The 19,763-nt window shown below is 38.3% G+C and overlaps 1 protein-coding gene across 5 annotated transcripts in view; it reads left to right on the top strand.

The window, feature by feature from the left end:
- Positions 1–6,824: 6,824 nt before the first annotated feature.
- Positions 6,825–19,763, top strand: part of setd5 (SET domain containing 5) — a 36,738-nt gene continuing 23,799 nt past the window's right edge. For all 5 annotated transcript variants that reach the window (XM_072383018.1, XM_072383017.1, XM_072383019.1 and 2 more), the window contains exon 1: positions 6,825–7,263. The gene's annotated coding sequence lies outside the window, so the exon portion shown is untranslated. The remainder of the gene's footprint in view (positions 7,264–19,763) is intronic.

Raw genomic sequence — 19,763 nt, 5'->3', positions numbered from 1 at the left:
TTTCCGAAGTATTCTCGCGCTATACCTTTTGTTTGGTACTGGCTAGAAATGTCTTTGTTTTTTGTCTGCTCAGTTTGTTCTAGGGGGGTTAAGGGAGTTTATGGGGAGGGAGAGGGAGGGATGGGATCTAACCGTCTAGCTATTGTAAAATCACAACTTGAAGGTGGACTAATTGAATCAGATTTTTACTCTGCCTCTGTCTGATATGTCAACACAAGATGATCTGAATACAAGAGAGAGGAGAGGTCTAACTTTAGCCAGCTGGAATGACTTAACAACCCGGTAAAAAGAGGTAAAGTCTTTGCCCATCTTAAATCATTAACACCAGACCTGATATTCCTACAAGAAACTCATTTGAAAAAGGACTCTCATATTAGATTAAGGTGTAAATGGATTAATAATATTTACCACTCATCTTTCAATGCTAAAGCGAGAGGTACGGCGATCATGGTAAGGAAAGGCATTCCTTTCATCCACAAAGACACAATATCTGATAAGGAAGGTTGCTTTTTGATTGTAACTGGGGAAATATATTCTACGCCTCTGACCTTGGTGAACTTATACGCTCCGAACATAGACAATCCATCTTTCTTTCAGAAGGTGATGTCTCTTATACCGGACTTGTCCCAAACTAATTTAGTTATTGCAGGGGACTTCAATTGCGTGTTAGATCCGTATTTGGATAGGTCTTCCGCTCGTAGAATTGAGAAAAGCAATTCAAGTGTCTTTCTTAATACATTTATCAATAATAATAATTTGTCTGACATTTGGAGAGTCTGTAATCCGTCCGGAAGGGACTACTCCTTTTACTCTGCAAGGAATAACTCATACAGCAGAATAGATTATTTTCTCATAGATGCTAAACTGATGCCATATGCCATGAATGCGAAATACCACAATATTCTGATCTCCGACCACTGCCCCATCACGTGCACTTTGAATATTTTAAACATGGCGAAGCCGCAGACGAACTGGAGACTAAACCCTCTTTCATTAACCGAAAAAGAGTTTTGTGATTATTTAAAAGCTTAGATATCCCTCTATTTTGACACTAATGATAATTCAGAAACAACCCCTTCTACTCTCTGGGAGGCATTTAAAGCTTTTCTTAGAGGCTCTATTATTTCATTTGAAGCATTCAGAAGAAAAAAGAACAAAGCCAGGTTGCTTGAACTTGACAACCAAATTGATCTTCTAGATAAAGAGAATGCCCAGACCCCTTCCAGTGACTTACATAAAAAAATTTCAGCTTTAAAATATGAATATAATAAGATACTCTCGGCAAGGATTAGTAAGGCATTTTTGTATACGAAACAGAAATATTTTGAGTTTAATGACAAGCCACATAGACTCTTAGCCCGACAGCTCAGAAAACAGGAAAATGATCGCACAATACATAAAATTAAAACTGACAACGGTGAGACTCTGATTAAACCTAAAGACATTAACGATCGATTTCTTCAATTTTATAAAAATTTGTACACTTCCAAAATTGATGCAGACTATATCGCTATGCAGAACTTCTTAGATAAATGTAATCTCACTCAACTTGATGAACATGAGTCAGCTCAGCTGAACTCTGAAATTTCTATCGAAGAAGTCAAAAAAGCCATCACTTCACTTAAGCAACAAAGCCCCAGGCCCTGATGGCCTTCCAGGTGAGCTGTATAAAAAATTTAACGAAACTCTCTGCCCTTATCTATATAAGGTGTTTACTCAAGCTCACACTGATGGTGTCCTACCTCCTACCTTAACAGAAGCAGTCATTACAGTGATTCACAAAAAGGGTAAGGACCCAGAAGAGGTAGGCTCTTTTCGTCCCATTTCCCTGTTAAACCAAGATGGGAAATTATTTTCTAAAATTTTAGCAAATAGATTAAGCCCCTTCTTAGAGAAATTAGTGCATCCAGACCAGACTGGTTTTATACCAAGTAGAAATTCCTTTTTCAATCTTAGACGCTTGTTTAACGTAATGTATGCTACTAACAGACCAAAGGAAGAGTTAGCCATTCTCTCACTCGATGCTGAGAAGGCATTTGACCAAGTTGAATGGCCTTATCTATTTGAAATCTTAAAAAGATTTAATTTTGGTGAGAGATTTATTTCAATAGTGAAACTTCTTTATAACCCCTGTGCTCAGATACTCACAAACCAAATATTGTCTCCCTGTCTTAATCTACATAGAGGAACAAGACAAGGGTGCCCTCTATCGCCCTTGATTTTTGCTTTAGCAATCGAACCCCTTGCCGAGAATATCCGCTCAGATCCCTTAATTCATGGTTATAATACACAAAAATCTTTAAACAAAATTTCATTATACGCTGATGATGTTTTGTTATTCATCTCTCAGCCACAAGTCACGATTCCGCAGATACTTGATAAAATCAACACTTTTGGGTCCTTCTCGGGCTATAGGATAAATTGGAATAAAAGCGAGCTAATGCCCGTGCATGTACAGAATAATGCCTGGTTACAGAACATCCCTTTTCGTGTATCTCCAGAAAAATGTACATATTTAGGGATTCAGATCACACAGTGTCACTCCCAGTTATTTAAGGAGAATTTCCAACCACTGCTGTCTAAGTTACAGTCAAATATACAGTTCTGGAAGTCCTTGCCAATATCATTAGTGGGCAGAGTCAATGCCATTAAAATTATTTTCTTGCCCCAATTACTTTATTTATTTCAGAGCATTCCAGTGTTTCTTCCTAAATCCTTCTTTAATAAAATAGACATGATTGTGCTCCCTTTCCTTTGGGACTACAAAACCCATAGAATTCGTAAGAAACACCTTTGCAAATCTATGATGGAGGGGGGCTTGGCACTGCCAAATTTTTTATCATATTATTGGGCCTCACAAATTAGGATTATGGCATACTGGCTGGATGACACAGCAATCCCACCAAACTGGCTCGAATTAGAACAGGAGACATGCCAGCCTCATTCTTTGGGTGCCATTCTCCTGGCACCTTGCACTATTGAGAAGTTTTTATATAATTGCAATGTGATGATCCATAGTACAGTGCGCATTTGGAAACAAATTAAGTCACACTTTAAGCTGAAACCCATATCTTATGCACTACCTATCGCTAGAAACCCGACCTTTCCACCATCCATTATGGATGATACTTTCAATCTCTGGAGGACTATAGGCATCCATACAATAGGAGTCCTATACATTAAAGGTATGTTTGCATCCTTTGCACAGTTACAGAGTAAATATAATCTACCTGGACGTAGTTTCTTTAGGTATTTGCAAATAACACACATCTGCAAAATTATGAGACTTTCAAAGGCTTGTGTCTTGATAAATGCCTCCGCCCCATGTCTTGCTCAGAAAAATCAATATCTTTTATATATGATATCTTGCAATCTACTAGTCCTGTGAACAAAATGGGAGGAAGAACTGGGCACTGAGATACCGGACATTATATGGGAAGAGAGTTTGCAGCACACTCATCGATGCTCCAATAATGCCAGGCACTGCCTAATCCAATTTAAAATTTTACATCGTCTTCATTACTCTAAGGAAAGGTTACATAGAATATACCCCGAGTTGTCCCCTATATGTGACAAATGTCATGCAGCGGACGACACGTTGCTTCACAGCTTTGCTCTATGTTCTAAGGTCAAGTTCTTTAGGTCTAATATCTTCAGTTTAATGTCTGAAATACTTAACGTACAGTTAGAGCCTAAACCACTCACTATTATTCTTGGAGTGTCAAGGCAAGGCAAGGCAAGTTTATTTGTATAGCACAATTCAACAACAAGGTGATTCAAAGTGCTTCACAGAGACATTAAAACAGAAGAAATAAAAAGCATGATTTAGAATTTAAACAAAAGAAGGAAATAAGAACAATAGATAAAATCAGAAAAAATTATATATATGAAAGATAAAATCAATAGTTAAAATATGATTCCGTTTTGAAACTCAAGCTTATTCAAATGCAGCTGAAAATAGGTGTGTCTTCAACCTGGACTTAAATACACTGAGTGTTTCAGCTGATCTGAGGCTTTCTGGGAGTTTGTTCCAGACATGTGGAGCATAGAAGCTGAATGCAGCTTCTCCATGTCTGGTTTTGACTCTGGGAACTGATAAAAAACCGGATCCAGATGACCTGAGGGGTCTGGAAGGTTCATAGTGGGTCAGGAGGTCACTGATGTATTTTGGTCCTTGACCATTCAGAGCTTTATAGACCAGCATCAGAACTTTAAAGTCTATGTCAGATGATATTAAGAAATTAAACTAATCCCAGCAATGTTTCCTCTCCTATAGTCTCATCGTTGCCAAGAAATTACTTCTCATGCATTGGAAAAAGAAAGAAGCACCCACCACAAAGATGTGGCTTAGTGATCTTACTAACACTCTCCATTTAGAGATAATTAAATATACTCTCATGGATAAACTCCCGATATTTGAAAAAATTTGGTCACCTCTCATGCATTATCTCACACCCCGTAGTGGCAATTAATTTTTAAAAATTTTTTGCCCTGTATTAAGACAAATTAATGAATAGACGGTAGGTTATCGGGGGGGGGGGGGTTGTTTGTTATTTTTTGTTGCTGTTTTCTTTTTAATTTATCATTTTTAATTTATCTGTTTTTTCTTCCCTTTACATGTTTGGCTATTATTTCACTTTCCATTGTTGTGTAAAAAAACAAAAAGAGAGCACTGTATCCTAGCTGCGCACATTTCTATTTGGTATACTGTATACTTATATGTTTGCTGTATATGTGTAACTCTATAACAACGTGCTCTAATAAAAAAATATTTGAAACAAAAGGCTACTCAATCAGGGGATTAACTTATCAGAACATATCAGTTACACTTAATTTAAGATTTTGACTTTTTATTTTGCAATAGTCCCTCTTATAGAAGTATTTATTGACTGTGCTACAATAAGATTAAAAAATGTTCAGTACTTGGACTGAAATACTGTTCATTATTTTGTGTCTGTTGAAAAATGTAATAGTGTGCATAGTACTGTGTTTTTTAGTAATATTGCCTCTTGTAAAAGGCTTACTTGATTATGTCTAATGTGCTACAGAAGGAGGAAAAGCTAAATGGCTGAACTCAAAAGTGTTTTTATTTGCTTAGATAGCATATAACTCTGTTAAAACTGTTGAGGTTCATGCACATTTGAATAAATGTTCTTATACATCCAGTACAGGCTCATTTTCTGTATATAGTAAGGCAGTGTTGATGGTGGTTCCTGGAGGCCTATGCCCCTGTACAGCTGTATGCCTTGCAACATCCCTGGTGTGGGAGAGGGTAGTCTTGTTTGGAGTGGCCATATGATCTTTTTCCTTGCAATAACAATGGCATGTGATTTGTGTACACTGCCTACCATGGTAGACTGGCTAAGGAAGTTGTAAACCTATCATTTGATAATCTCATGACATACTGTCAAACTATTTTGAGGGTCGTGTTTTGAACAGTGGACAACTAGTGGCTACAAGACTTAGGATTCTGTTTAAATAATTGCCTTTACAAAAAGTCTGCATAATGGGCAGCCAAGGACCCGATTGTTCGGCATTACAACACCAACCACTATGAATGTAAGGATGCATGCAGGATGACAGATTCAAACTCAGATTTTGGAAAGGTTCATAATAGGTGGTTGTAATCATAATCCGGATAACCTTATGCTAGTAGAGGCGGACTACAGAGTACCTAAACTCATAAATTTATGTTATTGCATTACACATGATCAATTGAAAGAAACTAATTATTTAATTAATAATAAATTAAGAAATTACTATTTACAGATTCTGCTCAACTACAGCAACTACTTAATGATTTTTGTGACTAACGTTTATTAAAACCTCTGCAACAAATGACGTTGGCATTTAAGACTACTTCCAATCAAATGTCGTTTACAAGTCCCATGACATGACAAGCCAATCGTGTCATCGTGACGATTTGTTTGTTAAGCATTATGACATTCATTTTTACAAATAAAAATTTACTTACATGTATCCTTAAAAAAATATCTCCCTTTGATGCATTTATAATTCAGTGCGTGTAAGGCATAACGTTGCACCATTCGACAACTACGCAGTTTAACAGTAAAAATCCCTATTTCTTACTGTTCCTTGGGAACAATTAAAAAAAATAATTTTTATTAAGCCAGCTGTTTGCGGGTAATTTCCCTCACTTTTTGTGTTTCTGCAAAGGGGAAATAAGGGGGGAAATACATGGATATAACCGAGAAGAGAAGGTCAATTTCCCTGTCCACTCCGTCACCACATGGAACCAGAGCGATATCTCATACTCGGTAGGTGGGGCTAACCCAGTGGGTTTACGCCGTCTCTTGCAGCCCTGAAACTGGGCCCCAGAGACCCCGTGTGGCTAACGCTTGCTATTATGCACTGGCAAGAAAACTCCTTCCACAGAACACAGGAATGTAACTAATGAATAAAAACAATAATCCCAATGCCGAAATAAAATAGATTCCATAGCATGGAATTTAATAACGAGTCTTTTCCCACAAATTTGAAGATGTTAGTCCCTTTCTTGGCGGTATCTGGTCTCCCGACTTCAGTCACTCTCGATATGTCCTTACTTTGTGCGCCAGCACTGCACTCATACAGCAGAATATAACATTCGCACCAGTCGTCACAGCAGCGCCCATCCTATTTTACGTCGTAAATAGGAACAAATAATTGACGCTTTAATTAGCCAATGACTTAAACGTATTTTTCGAACGTAAAATGATCGACAAATTAGTATCGAATCAATGTCGAGAGGTGGGATCTCTCAGCAAGGACCGCCCAAGGAGAGTCCTTGCACCGTCGCCAGGGAAACCCCGTGCTGTGATTGTGTGTCAGTTTCGTTGGGGCCTGCGGTCGATGCCGGTGAAGAGGGGGATGGGCGCTTCAACAAACGTAAGGACCCGACTCTAAATCGGAGCCCTGTATCACCTATAGCAGCGTATACCCACTTATAAACAGCGACTGTAAATATACAATACACTTAAATAAATGGATCTATTCACCAGGGATCTAAAATAGACACTCAATGGATGTTGTGCACTCGAACAGGATAGGGAATTTAACTTTCCGTCAATGTATGGGAGATACTGAGAACTTTGTTTCCTATCCTTGGAGAGGGAGCTACTTGTAAGGGCAAAAGGATACAGGGGACTCCGAGGCCGATATACAGGCCTACTGGACTAACTGGAATTGATGTTGGAATACTTCAAGGACTTCCTAGTGTAAATAAATTTGTCATGTTTGTACAAGTTTGGAATGCCCCTTTAGGTGAGTACATTAAATCTGGGTTTGGTTGTAATATCCTGCTGTACATATGACAAATATGTAACACTAACCAACCGTGTTTTTCAACCACAGCTACGTAGCTAACCAACTTAGCTGGTAAATAACTTGGCGTCTACTGAAGTTTAATGGGACAAGTTTGGCGCATTCACTGTTTCCACTTTTAAGAGACTTATTTAGCTGGCTAAAATAACTAATTCAACTGACTCTATGCCTTGCAGGGCTGCTTTGGGCTGTGCCTTGACTGTTCTTCCGTGGCTTTTTGATCAGTCCCTCGTGTTGTTTTTGATAATCAGATTTTTCAGCGTTACATGAGATCACATAGCTAGTTTATAATACTTATTACAATATAATTTCAAGCAACCTCAGCCCCATATTTCACAGCCAGATCCTGCAAGTTTTAATTTGTTCAGTACAACGTTTAAGGGTTCCTAGGGTTACCATTCCCTTATTTTGATTGTTATTTTCGGTTTAAATACATGAGTAAAACGAGTCAATGTTGGCTACTGTGATAACACTACTTGTGCAATTATGAACTGTATTTTAACGAAAGATTAATAAGCTACCTACAAGTGTCGCTATGTGCCATTATTAAATTTAGCTGGGTTTGTTGAGCAAGTTCGCATAATGTATTCACGGAGGCATTGCATAGCCTGTCACAAAGCTCAAACACCCCTAGCAGCTTACAATAAAGACTTTGTCCATGTCATTTTGGGAAAGAATTTCTTACATACAGTTGAGAGTAGACGATATATTTATTTCGTGTTCTGGAGTTGGAAGTTCAGTGACATACTCCGCAGGGTAAATGGAAATTGGATTCGTTAGAACGACAATTTGTTGCATTTTTTTGTGTCTTTTGCAGAGCGATGTGTTAAATGCTGTTAATTGTCACCTAATCTGTCGAGGATTTTGGAAATAATCTGTGTCATAATCTGCAGTTTGATCATTTTCGGAGCAACTTGCTATGAGCAACAGCTTAGCAGACAAGCAGCAAGGCAACAAATGCTATGTTAGCTTTCTAGCTAACTTTGTAGATATTCTTCAGGTGCTTGTGTCTTCAGTCGTAGTTAGTAATTAACTTACTGCTGTGTGTACAGAAGACGTATTTTCAAACGGACTCTTTCATCGCAGTGGATGCCTGGGCAAATATGTTTTTTTTTTTTTTTATTTCTATGAAAAACTTAACGTCTGTGTCGTAGTGGTGTATCGTTGCATCATGTTAATGCATTTGTCCAAGGCAACCTTTCTAGTTTAAAAGTGAGGGATTTTTCTCATATTTTCTCTATTTGATTGTTTTTTTTTTTTTCTGTATTTTTTGTGTGAGATCTAGCCTTCAGAAACCAGAGTTGTGGGTTTAGTGACTTGCTGTTATTCACCTCCCCCACCAACCAACCCCCAGCTTCAGTGGCGGTTAAGGGAAATGGGTGGTATTGTAGAGGAGAACTCTTGATTCCTTTTTTAGCCTCCATTTTTTGTTTCAGGGTCTTAGTAACATTGCTGATACAGAATGTTGCAATCTCAAGTTTTATCAAAGTTTTATGTACAATTTGTAGAGAAGCGTCGACAACAAACAATTTTTATGTAAAATAGCTGCGTTAAAGATGCCATTTCTTGAAAGTGATATTTCAGCCCCAAAAGTCTATTCAGATTCAGCTAGGCTGAATTTAGGGATAGAATCTGTTCTAAGGTTACGCAATAACTTCTATTCATTTCAGTTTATTATATCCATTTTTGTTTTTAAAGACAACTTACCATTAAGTATGTGTGTAACTACTCTTGAAAGGTGGTACAGAAGATTACCTTTTCATTGTGAAGTGATTTATTTATTTTTAATATCCTTTTATTTGAGGTTTTTTTCTGAGGTGTGTGCGTTTTCAGAGAACAAATGGCCGTCTCGACTGTCGCCCGGGTGACACCGGGCAGCACTGAATTGCACAATGTTGGCTCTTAATGCAAGTAGTCAGAAGTGCACACAGCAAACACAGAGACAGGACATTGTTTTTATTCTTAAGGGGTTGTTTATGCTTTGAAAAAAAATTCAATGTGTGATTATCCCTCTGCATTTGTATTCGTGTTGTCTTTGGGATTAATCAAATCAGACTTATTTTTTTTCTTTCCAGAAATCATTTTAAAAAACACTTTACAAATTCTGTTAGTGTAAGAGGGTAAAGTTGAGTTTAATTATTAAGTCTCATTTATTGCTTAGTTACTCATTGCTGTGTTTTTGTTGGTTTTTTTTTTTTACTACGCCATTGTTTCCTTGCTGTATGAGTACAAAGATTACATCTATTCCATGCTTGGGTGTTTAGCAAGAGTCAAACCAAGTATTTAGCTTGATATTGATGTGTGTTAAAAACCAGATTGCCATGTGCTGAGCTTCTCATTCATTGGTTGAAACTGACATTCTCTGAATATGTTTCACATCTTTTAATAGACTGTGGGCCACGACTTGCAAACCTGGCCACTCAGAATCAATAGAAACATGAGCTCCTCCACCAGTTCCCCTGACCTATACCTTCTTGTTATCTTGAACAAACACTGAGCTCACTGACAGAAACAATTAAATGTATGCTGGTGAGTATGTAATGTAGTTAGTATTAGGCAAGCATACAATAGCTAGTCTTCCTACCACAACATTCTACCACAGGAGCTTTCAGAGCTAGGTGCTTGTGATCACTCTGTCACGAACTAACCCATTTTTTGTCTTTTCTAGGCCTCTCAATTTACTGATATTTATCTTTTAAACTGTGTTACATGTAAATGATGCTGAGTTACAAAGTAGTGAAGAAGGACTATTTGAGAGCAGGTCTGTATATGTGTGTACACTCGTACTTGGTTTTTGTTACCTCATAAGGACTTTTTGTTTTATGAACATTGAGCTTATAGGGACCAGTAGTCCTATCTGCAGGATGTACACCCTTGTATGGGCCTCTGCACATTCCTTCAATCTTCCAAGTTTCAGACATGCAAGGTTAGCTTGGTCACAATTTCTGTTAGGAAGGAAATAAAAACTGTGCTGCTCATTCGCACAAACAGCAGTTACTAATCAAGAAATGTAACTGTAATCAAATGCTGTTTTTAGAGGAAGCTGTATTTCAACTGTGGGACCGTTTTCCCAGAAGTAGGGACTTTAGGAGGGTCGGGGTCCTTTCCTCAACACCCTCCATTTCCACTGCAAACAGGAGGGGCTAAACTGAGTTCTGCGGGAGATATTTTACCTCCAAAAACAGTTCTGGTGGTGAGTCAGTTCTCTCGATATTATCTAGACACCTCCGGATGGGGTTTGCAGTGCTGAACATTTACGAATGGCCGTGAATTCGCAAGGTCTTACATCGACCTGTTTATTTTCTCAAATTTAATCTTCATTTTAACTTGTGAATTCTGTAAACTTTAAATTGTATAGCAGGTATTGTTTTTTTCTTTTTTTTCAAGATGACATTAAAATTGAACTATTCATGCCCACTTTAATCAGGTGGGGAGACTCTATCCGGACTGTGAGCTGTGGTGGTAAAGCAAACCAGAGAATAAATGAGGAGATGAGGTGCCAGTTGTGACAAAAAAGCAGTTAAACATAATTTGACAAATGTTTCGCAGAAGTTGTGCTCAAAGGCATAACTGCAAACTATCACAAGTAGAAATATTGATAAACTTTAATTTATACAACTGAAGCGCGCTTACCACTGCCAGCATAAGCTGCTGTGACCAGTGCTAAACTGGGTTGCCAACTTAGCAACTTTGTTGCTATATTTAGCGATTATTCAGACCTCTCTAGTGACTCTTTTTCAAAAAAGCAACAAGCTACAAATCTAGCGGCTTATTCTGGTGTTACACTGGAGACTTTTGGCGACTTTGGCATGAAATCACATATCGTCTCTTCTCACCTTGTGCAGCAGTCATTCCTAACTGCAGTCAGAACAGGAGATATTCCCCCTCTGCATTAAAACTACAAATGAATCAAGCATGCATGGGCCATCACTGGCTACTCCCACCCTGGCTGTAAATGTAGAATTTTCTTTGTCTAAAATGAAAAGCTGCAAAAAGTTCATTTGTAGTTCTAAACATATTTAGTGTGTTTTCTCACTCACTTTTTGTTTCTCCCACAATGTTATTCCTCTCTCCTGTACCGTCCATTGCAATTACATGCACAATGTAAATTATGCACATTAGGTGACAATATCGTTTAGCAATTTCTAGCGACTTTAAGGACAGCCAGTAGCTACTTTTCTTAGGAGGTGGCAACACTGCATGCGTGAATTTAGCTTTTAATTTGCATTCTAAAGACACTCTCTATCATCACATGTAGAGATGCCACGATTACAGATTTTCTTGTTACGATTATTGTCAGATAAATAATCACGATATTACGATTATCACGATTATTTTTGCATTGATTTATTTCACACTACCATGAATAAGTAAAAATCACATGAACTCCTCATAGGTCTTATTTTAATTGATTTCCCCCTTTGGATGCAAAATGAGGTAATGATCAATGTTCACTGACTAAGAACCTTTAGAAGATTACATTACTTTTTCTTATACAGGCCATTGCACAGTGACACTGAAACTGTTTGACGACGTACTATGAGACATGTTCGGCTTTATATAACGTTACGTGAATGTGACTTACCTTGTCCTGTTGCACTGTATGCCGAATCGGTGTTGCACACCATTAATGGCAAATGAAACGTTACGTATTTTGTACTAATTCATTGTTATGTTAGGTAAACATTGACATGACTTAACCCAGTTACTATTTGGGAGCCTAGCAGCGAAGCTGCGAAGGCACTCATTGCGTTAGTAGCTTTTTCTATTATTATTGCTCTACTTTCTTCTGCAATTGAAGTCTATGGCAGCCATGAACATCAAGAATTTTCATGCCCAATCAGTGAACTCTCTTGCACCACCAACACGTCAAAGTTTGAAGTGCATTCAGTTGTATAAATTTCTCAAATGAGGTACTGTTAGACTCCTTGGATCATGGCCGCCTGTTAGATTTTCCGCCATTTTGAATTTTTGCTAAAACATCCAAAACGCAGATTGTCTGATTTCCACGGGACATGGCACATGGAATCTTCAGATCAAACAGCACAAAAGTTAATGTGTGGATTTTTAAAATTTCGCTTCCGTTTGCCCGTAGCAGCCAATCCAACTCGGCGCCGACACACCAAACAGGAATTCGGGCCATATCAGCGATGTATCGATCCCAAACTTGGTGTATTGACTCATGACGCCTTCCTGAGCAGTCGTAGGCTTGCCTGCTATGCTGCTTGGCCCCCCCATCGCTGCTTGCAGCTATATTTACCTTTACGTGGTGGTTATCCCGCAGGTGGTGAAACATATTTGACGTATTGCCTGATTGCACTGCAACTTTTTTGTGTCATGTCTTACACTTAGGCCGGCCGTCTTCCACAGTTACACCCTGCTCATTTTTTTGGCCAAAAAAAAATCCCACACAGCTGACTTTAAGATTTTTTTCGGAGGGAATTGCTCTTCCTCTCCCATACTTTACCTCCTGTGGGACTGGGACGCCTTCCTCTGCAACTGCACGGACCGAAAACAAAGCAACACAAGTGGTGACAGGCGGTTGTTGTTTAACTTTGTTTGACCCCTCCACGCATTCTCCAAAAGCGGAAAGAATATGCAGAAGTCAGAAAAACTCTTAAGAATTGAGGCATCCAGTTTCCGGCCAGGCTACACGTTAAATACCAGGAAGGAATTGAGATATACGAGACTGTGGAAGACGCAATGCAGGATATGGCTAAGAGGGGCTTCAGCATCGAGATCGTCAGACCCCCAGAGACCATGATGCAACAGTTACAACGGCTAGGCTGGCGGAGAAGCAGACGAGCCCGTCAAACGGAAGAGAGAACACCCTCCTCAATAACGAAGATGCAAGCATTCAGAAGAGATCCCTCACCTATGAATATGGACAGTGATTAGTAACCACAAGAGTTTTCCTCTAAGAGATTCACCCCCTGGAAGACAAAAATGCAAGATTCACCCCCTGGAACCCCCTGCAAGATTCACCCCCTGGAAGTAAAAAAATGCAAACTCACCTCCTGGTGAGTTTTGCATTTTTTTTTGCATTTTGAGTGTTAGAAGTTAGAAGCCGAGTTAGAAGAAATGTGACTTTTTGCGTCTTCAGCAACAAGGCAATAGTAATTAGACAATAGAGCCTTTCTGTGGCGTCATGTTTGAGGGCCCCCCCACTCTGTGTGGTGTGGGTTGTTTTCCATCAAAACCAATCAGGTGTAAGGTCATAAGTATGACCTGCAATGTGCAAGATCCTGTTGTGTGTATATATATATATATATATATATATATATATTTTTTTTTTAAAGATTTTATTTACATTTTTGTTCAGTGTTGTGAAACAAGAAATGAAATAGATAAGGTGTTAGAGAGATGAAATAAGAACACAAGAAATACAAAAAGAATTCATATTTTTGAAACAGCGGTATTATGAGATGGGAGGGAAGGCAATGAAACTTCTATCATACAAACTTAAGAAACAGCAAGCACACAATGCCATACTTAAGATATGGAATCCAGAGTCTGGGGTAATTGAACACAAGCTTTTGAAAGGTTCTATAAAGCGCTATTCACAACCCCATATTGATAACGCCTCTGAAGAACAAAATAGAGGACTAACATCATAGAGGAAATAACAAGTGAAAAATGAAACTAAACTAGCTCCAGATTAAAGACAAACAAGTCACCAGGCCCAGATGGTTTCACCGCTGAATGGTATACAACTATGCGAGAGAAGTTGATTCCAACACTATTGGCATCCTTCAACTAAAGGGAAAAAAAATTCCACCTTCATGGAGGGAAGCAATAATTTCTTTAATTCCTAAGGAAGGAAAAGATAAACTAGAGTGTGGTGGTTTTCACCCTGTTAGTGTACAAGATATAGACAATAAACTATTTACATCAATACTGGCATACAGAATAGACTAGATTCTACCTAAATTAATTTATACTGACCAGACCGGTTTTATGAGACACAGACAAACACAAGATCATTTGAGAAAGACCCTACATATTAACCATATTAGGGAACAGGGCTCAGAGGCAATGCTTATAAGTCTAGATGCAGAAAAGGCTCTCAACTGTGTCAGGTGGTCTTTCCTACATAAAGTATATAAAGTATGTCTCAGTAATCCACAAGTGTATTACTGAGACATTTCAAGCTCTATATGATAGCCCCTCTGCAAGGATTAAAGTTAATGGTGTCAAATCCCTTCATATTAGAATGTGGAACAAGACAGGGGTATCCAATCCCTCCCCTGCTCTTTGCTTTGTTTATTGAACCTCTGAGTCAATGGATAAGACCGAATCCTCAGCTCCTGCTGGCTGTACTTCCGAGGTGAGGAGGGCTCCAGCCCAATTTAATCTTTGTGTGTGTGTGTGTGTGTGTGTGTGTGTGTGTGTGTGTGTATATATATACATATATATATATATACCCCTTCATATACAATAGAACTTGTCATTGTATCATGGATATTTTGTCAGCCCTAATGTGCGTTTTCATTCTGGCTTGTGTCCCTTATGTCTCTGCAAGTTGGCACCTTAAGATAGCTGTCACTGTGTTATTTTGAGGAAATCGTGGCTGTAAATAATGCTGCACATTTATTTATTTTTTTGTAGATAGTTTCAAAAACTCAATGGCTTGTGCATTTTTTTTTTCATTGTACCCTGGTGTGCAATGACAATAAAGTCTATTCTATTTAAGGCTGTGAGAACAGTTGTATGTTTGTGTTTGGCAAGCTGTTCCCTAAGCTATGAAGAGGTTGTGTGTGCATGTGGTTGGTCAGGTACTGCCGACCACCAGTGAGTCAGTCTGATGTAAGGAGTCTAATATGGATCACTTCTTTATACACCATAACTACATAAGCCTGATCACACTTGCTTGATGTAAGTTTGCAAGTGCACAAAAATATTGAAGAGACCTTGGGGTAGCCCACTAACAGCAGTTAGGCTTAAGATGTACAGAATGATATGTGAAACTTTGGTATAAATAAAACTAGCTTAAAATGTTCTCGCCCAAAATTTCAAATAATGCTGCAAATGTAGAACTTATAATGGGAGAAATGACCACATTTCTTAATAGTTATATATCTTTTTTTATTTTAATTTTCAGCCAGCTTGCGTAGTGATGGGTAAAGCATAAAGAATAAAGTACACAAATCTTGGCTAAATCTTGTATAATACCACAGGATACTATATGTGTGTGTGTGTGTGTGTGTATATATATATATATGTTTATGCTAACCTTAAGGTAGCTTTGAAACGATAAACAGCATTAACACTCAAACTTGGAATCATTTAAGGAACATTTGGATACAGGATTTAGGTCTGTCCTGTACAAGAGACCCAGATATAATTTGCATTATACTTAATGCAAATTTCCTCTCGTGTACAAGATACTGTTATATGTGGCAATGTATTGGTCCCATTGCACTCTAACTAAAGGTACTATTGTCACTCAGCTGATTCAGCTATACCGACCTAATTTATGGATGGACACAGTGATGTGGGGCTGAGAATTGTTTGTCATGTGTGAAATATGAGGAGGAACAGCAGCAGGTGAACTAGGGTGGCTTTTTTTTCCGCCTCTAAGGTGCAACTGATATATGAAAGAGGCTTGTGTAAGTTCCTTTGTACACCACTTGGCTTCAAGTACTATTGAATATTGAGCAGCACTACAGCTGTCAAGGACATACAATAGTAAGAGAGGGAACTTGAGGCATTCTATCATTTCTATTGTTATAATAACTGATGAAAATATGAGTATAGTCAAAAAGTACATGAAAAAGTGTTGACCCTCCTTGACCTATTAAGTCTGACTCCAAGGTTTTGATAAGCTTTAGTTTTAAGCCTTTCATTTCTATTAACCCTAAATAATCTTACAGAAATTATCAGTCAATTAGCATCAGAACTCTTGACACCAAACTTCAAACCATAACCATAACCAGATGAGGGGGAAAAACTGCAGAATTTTACAATCTAATTTAATCTGAGTTTATTCTGAAAGATTTGCAGGCTTTACTCCAGTGGTTCTGAGACGGCTGAGTGATGTTTTTTTTACACTTGCTTGCAAATAAATTGCTGAGTTGGCATTAAGCGCAGCAAGTGTGTCTGAGGTAATACAAAGAGGTTTAAAAGTAAGTAGATGGTATTGTTTGCCTTAGCTTGTGTTTTCTTGCTTGGTTAATGTTAAAACTTGATGGTTGGTTTTGTGGTTAAGGTTAAACAAAAATGCTTTTTTGGGCATTTGTGAAGCAAAAAAGTGGTAAGCAAATAAAAACAAAACCATAGAGTTGGTTTTCAATTTGGCAAAATCTGTACTAAAAGACGTATGTGCTTTGTTTTCCAAAATCAGTAAAGACAAAAAAACGAATGCATTGGCATTTGCAAAGTGGTATACTTGCCATGTGTTTTTTACACACACATTCAAACAGAGAACTAAAAGGATTTCACATGTGTAAAATATATTGTCTGGGTCGGGGAGGTGTCAGTACTTTGTCTTTTAACTTATTGATATGACATTTTTTCATACTAGAAAGTGTAGTCGGGGAACCCCAGAGCTCATCTGGTGGTGCAGGCACTCCATTTGCAAAGGCTGGAACTCCCTGACACTGCTGGCTCAGGTTCAAGTCCCAGCTTGTCATCTTCTGCTGCATGTCATCCTCTTTCTCTCTGTGCACCACTTTCTGTCAAGCAACTTTCAAACAAAAAAAAAAGGTCACTAGTTCTTTAAAGAAATATGGTTTAACACAGTCTTGTTGAGTATCCATTTTAAAGATATCTTATTATTATTATTTTTTTAAAATCAAAGATCACAGGTTTGTCCCCCAAAAAAGAGGTAATTTAATTTTAATTTTAGATTCTGTTGGTACTTGTGAAGACTTTAACATAGCAAAGTTGAAAGTTTTTTTGAGATGTTTAAAAATGGAGAAGATGGTTAATGACTTCAAATTTGGTGCATGAAATGGGATATATTGGAATTACTTTTCTGATAGTTTTATTTGTATAACCTCTGTCCAGTCCTCTGAGCATTTTATTGTTACATTTTCTATGAGGGAGAAAAAGCTGTACAATCTAGTGCAACTGTAAAGGTAATTATTTTCAATTACAACAAAATGACTATTGTCAATTAGGTTTTAGAAAAATTCCAATAAGAAAAATGTAGGCTAATAAGTGTAGCTGTATTGAACAGATAGATGTATTTAATGAATCTCTCTTTAAGGAAAATGAAATGTCTTATTGTTTTACAGTATGCTAATTCAACCATATACCTTTATAGCATTGGGGCAGTAGTACATATAAAAGTATATATAAAATTAAGTAGCTGGAAGAGAGTTTTGCAGTAAAGAGAGGGTCTCCTTGGTTGTTAACTCATTTGTAGTCCCTCCTCCTTGGATTTGGCTCCAAAATGGCATCTGTCCCACTGAAGTCAAGACTTTGTTGAGTCTACTGGTAATTTGAGCCTGGTTTTCATGTCCAGAGAAGTGAATAAGGGAGAGAAGGATGTGAAAGCATGGGGAAGGGGAAAAGCAGCTTTTCCTCTTTGGATAGAATTTACCTCCTTAATTTTCCATCTGGTCTTTTCTGATCTGTAACTCCCTTTTTGAGTTAGATAGGAGCATGGTGGCTATTTTTGGGAGGCTGTAATCAACTACACAGATACAAATGACACACCCATGATTCACTCCAGGCCATCTAAATATGTTATATACTCAAATTAAATCTGTGTATGTGCCATATGTGCGCAAATATGTGCCATTAATTTGAGCTTTTTTTGTCTGTGTAAGTCTTAACTGATGACAGAAATCCAATAAGTGTTTCTCTTTCCTCAAAGAGATGAGGAATCTCTTTATTATTGTACCTAATAGAGTCAATTTGAGTTGCCACTGAAAGTTCAGCTTGCTAACATTTATTATTGCTATGTACGATTGTGTTGGAACGGTTTATATCTCCATTTTCAGTAGTATTTCCAGGCCTGCAGGGGGTATAGTTTTTTTATGTGCTTTTCTCATAGTCTGTGTTAGCCAGTGACGTATCAGGAAGTGGTCCTCCTTCTGCTCCGTGTTGACAGAGGTGTTTTTAGCGCACAGGTCCTCAGCTTTCCAACTGTTTGTTTGCAGCCCTTGTAGTGGCAATATAAGTAAATAACTATTGTTTGTTATTGTTAGGGTGCAAACTGTTTGCAGCATTTGACACTATCTGTAATTTTGTAATTATAAAGTTTGAGATGCTATTGCGGACTACTGCCATAGATCTGTAATACTAGATCCGTTATTACACGTAAACTCGTTTAAATGTCAATGTATTTTTATCGGTTGTTAATCGAGGCTTTCTGTACTTTGTTTATTTTCAGTTTCACCCTTTGGCATTAAATTCTGTCCAACCACAACTTTGTCTGTTCCTTGGAGGACGTGATGTTAGAAAGAGTTTAGCTGGCTGTGAATCCCACTATAGGACAGGAGTCACACTGGGTGTAACATTACAGTGAAATTATAGTACTTGGCGAGGAACATCAACAAACCTTTGGATACTGATTAGAGAGCCAGTACCAAATACACATTCACCTTCACCAGCCTTCACAGCCAAGCATAATGGAGATATCAAAGGCTCAATGTCAAGATTGTGAGGAGACCAGATTGCTCTCCGCTCACTCCTTAAAGTCCTCAAAATCTTCAGGAATGCTTACTGTTAGATCATCAGCAGGATCTTCGAGAAGGTCAACTACATCAAGCAGAGCAAGTATGACAGTAGGACAAGCGGAAGCCAGGCTGCTAAAGCCAGACTAGCCTACGCTGATAAAGAAATGAGAATCAAAGTCGAAAAGGCTCGCTTAGAAGCAACCCTTGAAGTACTTGAACTCCAGAAAGAGGCTGATGCTGCCATGGCCAAAGCAGAGGTCATGGAGTCTGCTGTTGCTCAAATCGACGTTGCAGAGCAAAGTGGTGAGTTTGAGTTCCAGGTAACCCCAGAGCAGAAAGTGACTGATTACATGAATAAACACGAGTGCACTGAACTTCCTCAAAGTCAGAAAGACTTGTTTCTTCAGCATGATGACACCATCTATCAGCAGAAACAAGTGAAACCTCCACCAACATTCACATCCTTTCAACAAGAGCCACTAGTGACCACTTCTCACCACTAGATCGCAGTGAACCAACACCACAAAGAGGTGTAATTCAACAAAGTCTTCCTCACAATGTGTCACAGGCTCAGCATAGGCTTAGCGCGAACCACACAGCTAATGACAACACTGCCAGTGACCTCGCAAGGTTCTTAGCAAAGAGTCAACTTGTGACTGCAGGACTGACTAACTTTGATGACCAACCAGAAACCTATCTGAGCTGGAAGACCTTTGAACACGCTAAAAGGATGAAAGCAGTCCATATACAACACCCATATGCGGGTCTAAGTTTGATCTGGACAAGATTAGAAGAATGCTGTGGTTCGTCAGA

The sequence above is a fragment of the Leuresthes tenuis genome, unplaced genomic scaffold, assembly GCF_036924035.1.
Source record: "Leuresthes tenuis unplaced genomic scaffold, fLeuTen1.0.hap1 SCAF_3, whole genome shotgun sequence".
Classification (NCBI taxonomy): domain Eukaryota; kingdom Metazoa; phylum Chordata; class Actinopteri; order Atheriniformes; family Atherinopsidae; genus Leuresthes; species Leuresthes tenuis.
The sequence above is the reverse complement of the archived record's forward strand: the minus strand, read 5'-3'. Positions and strand labels throughout refer to the sequence as shown.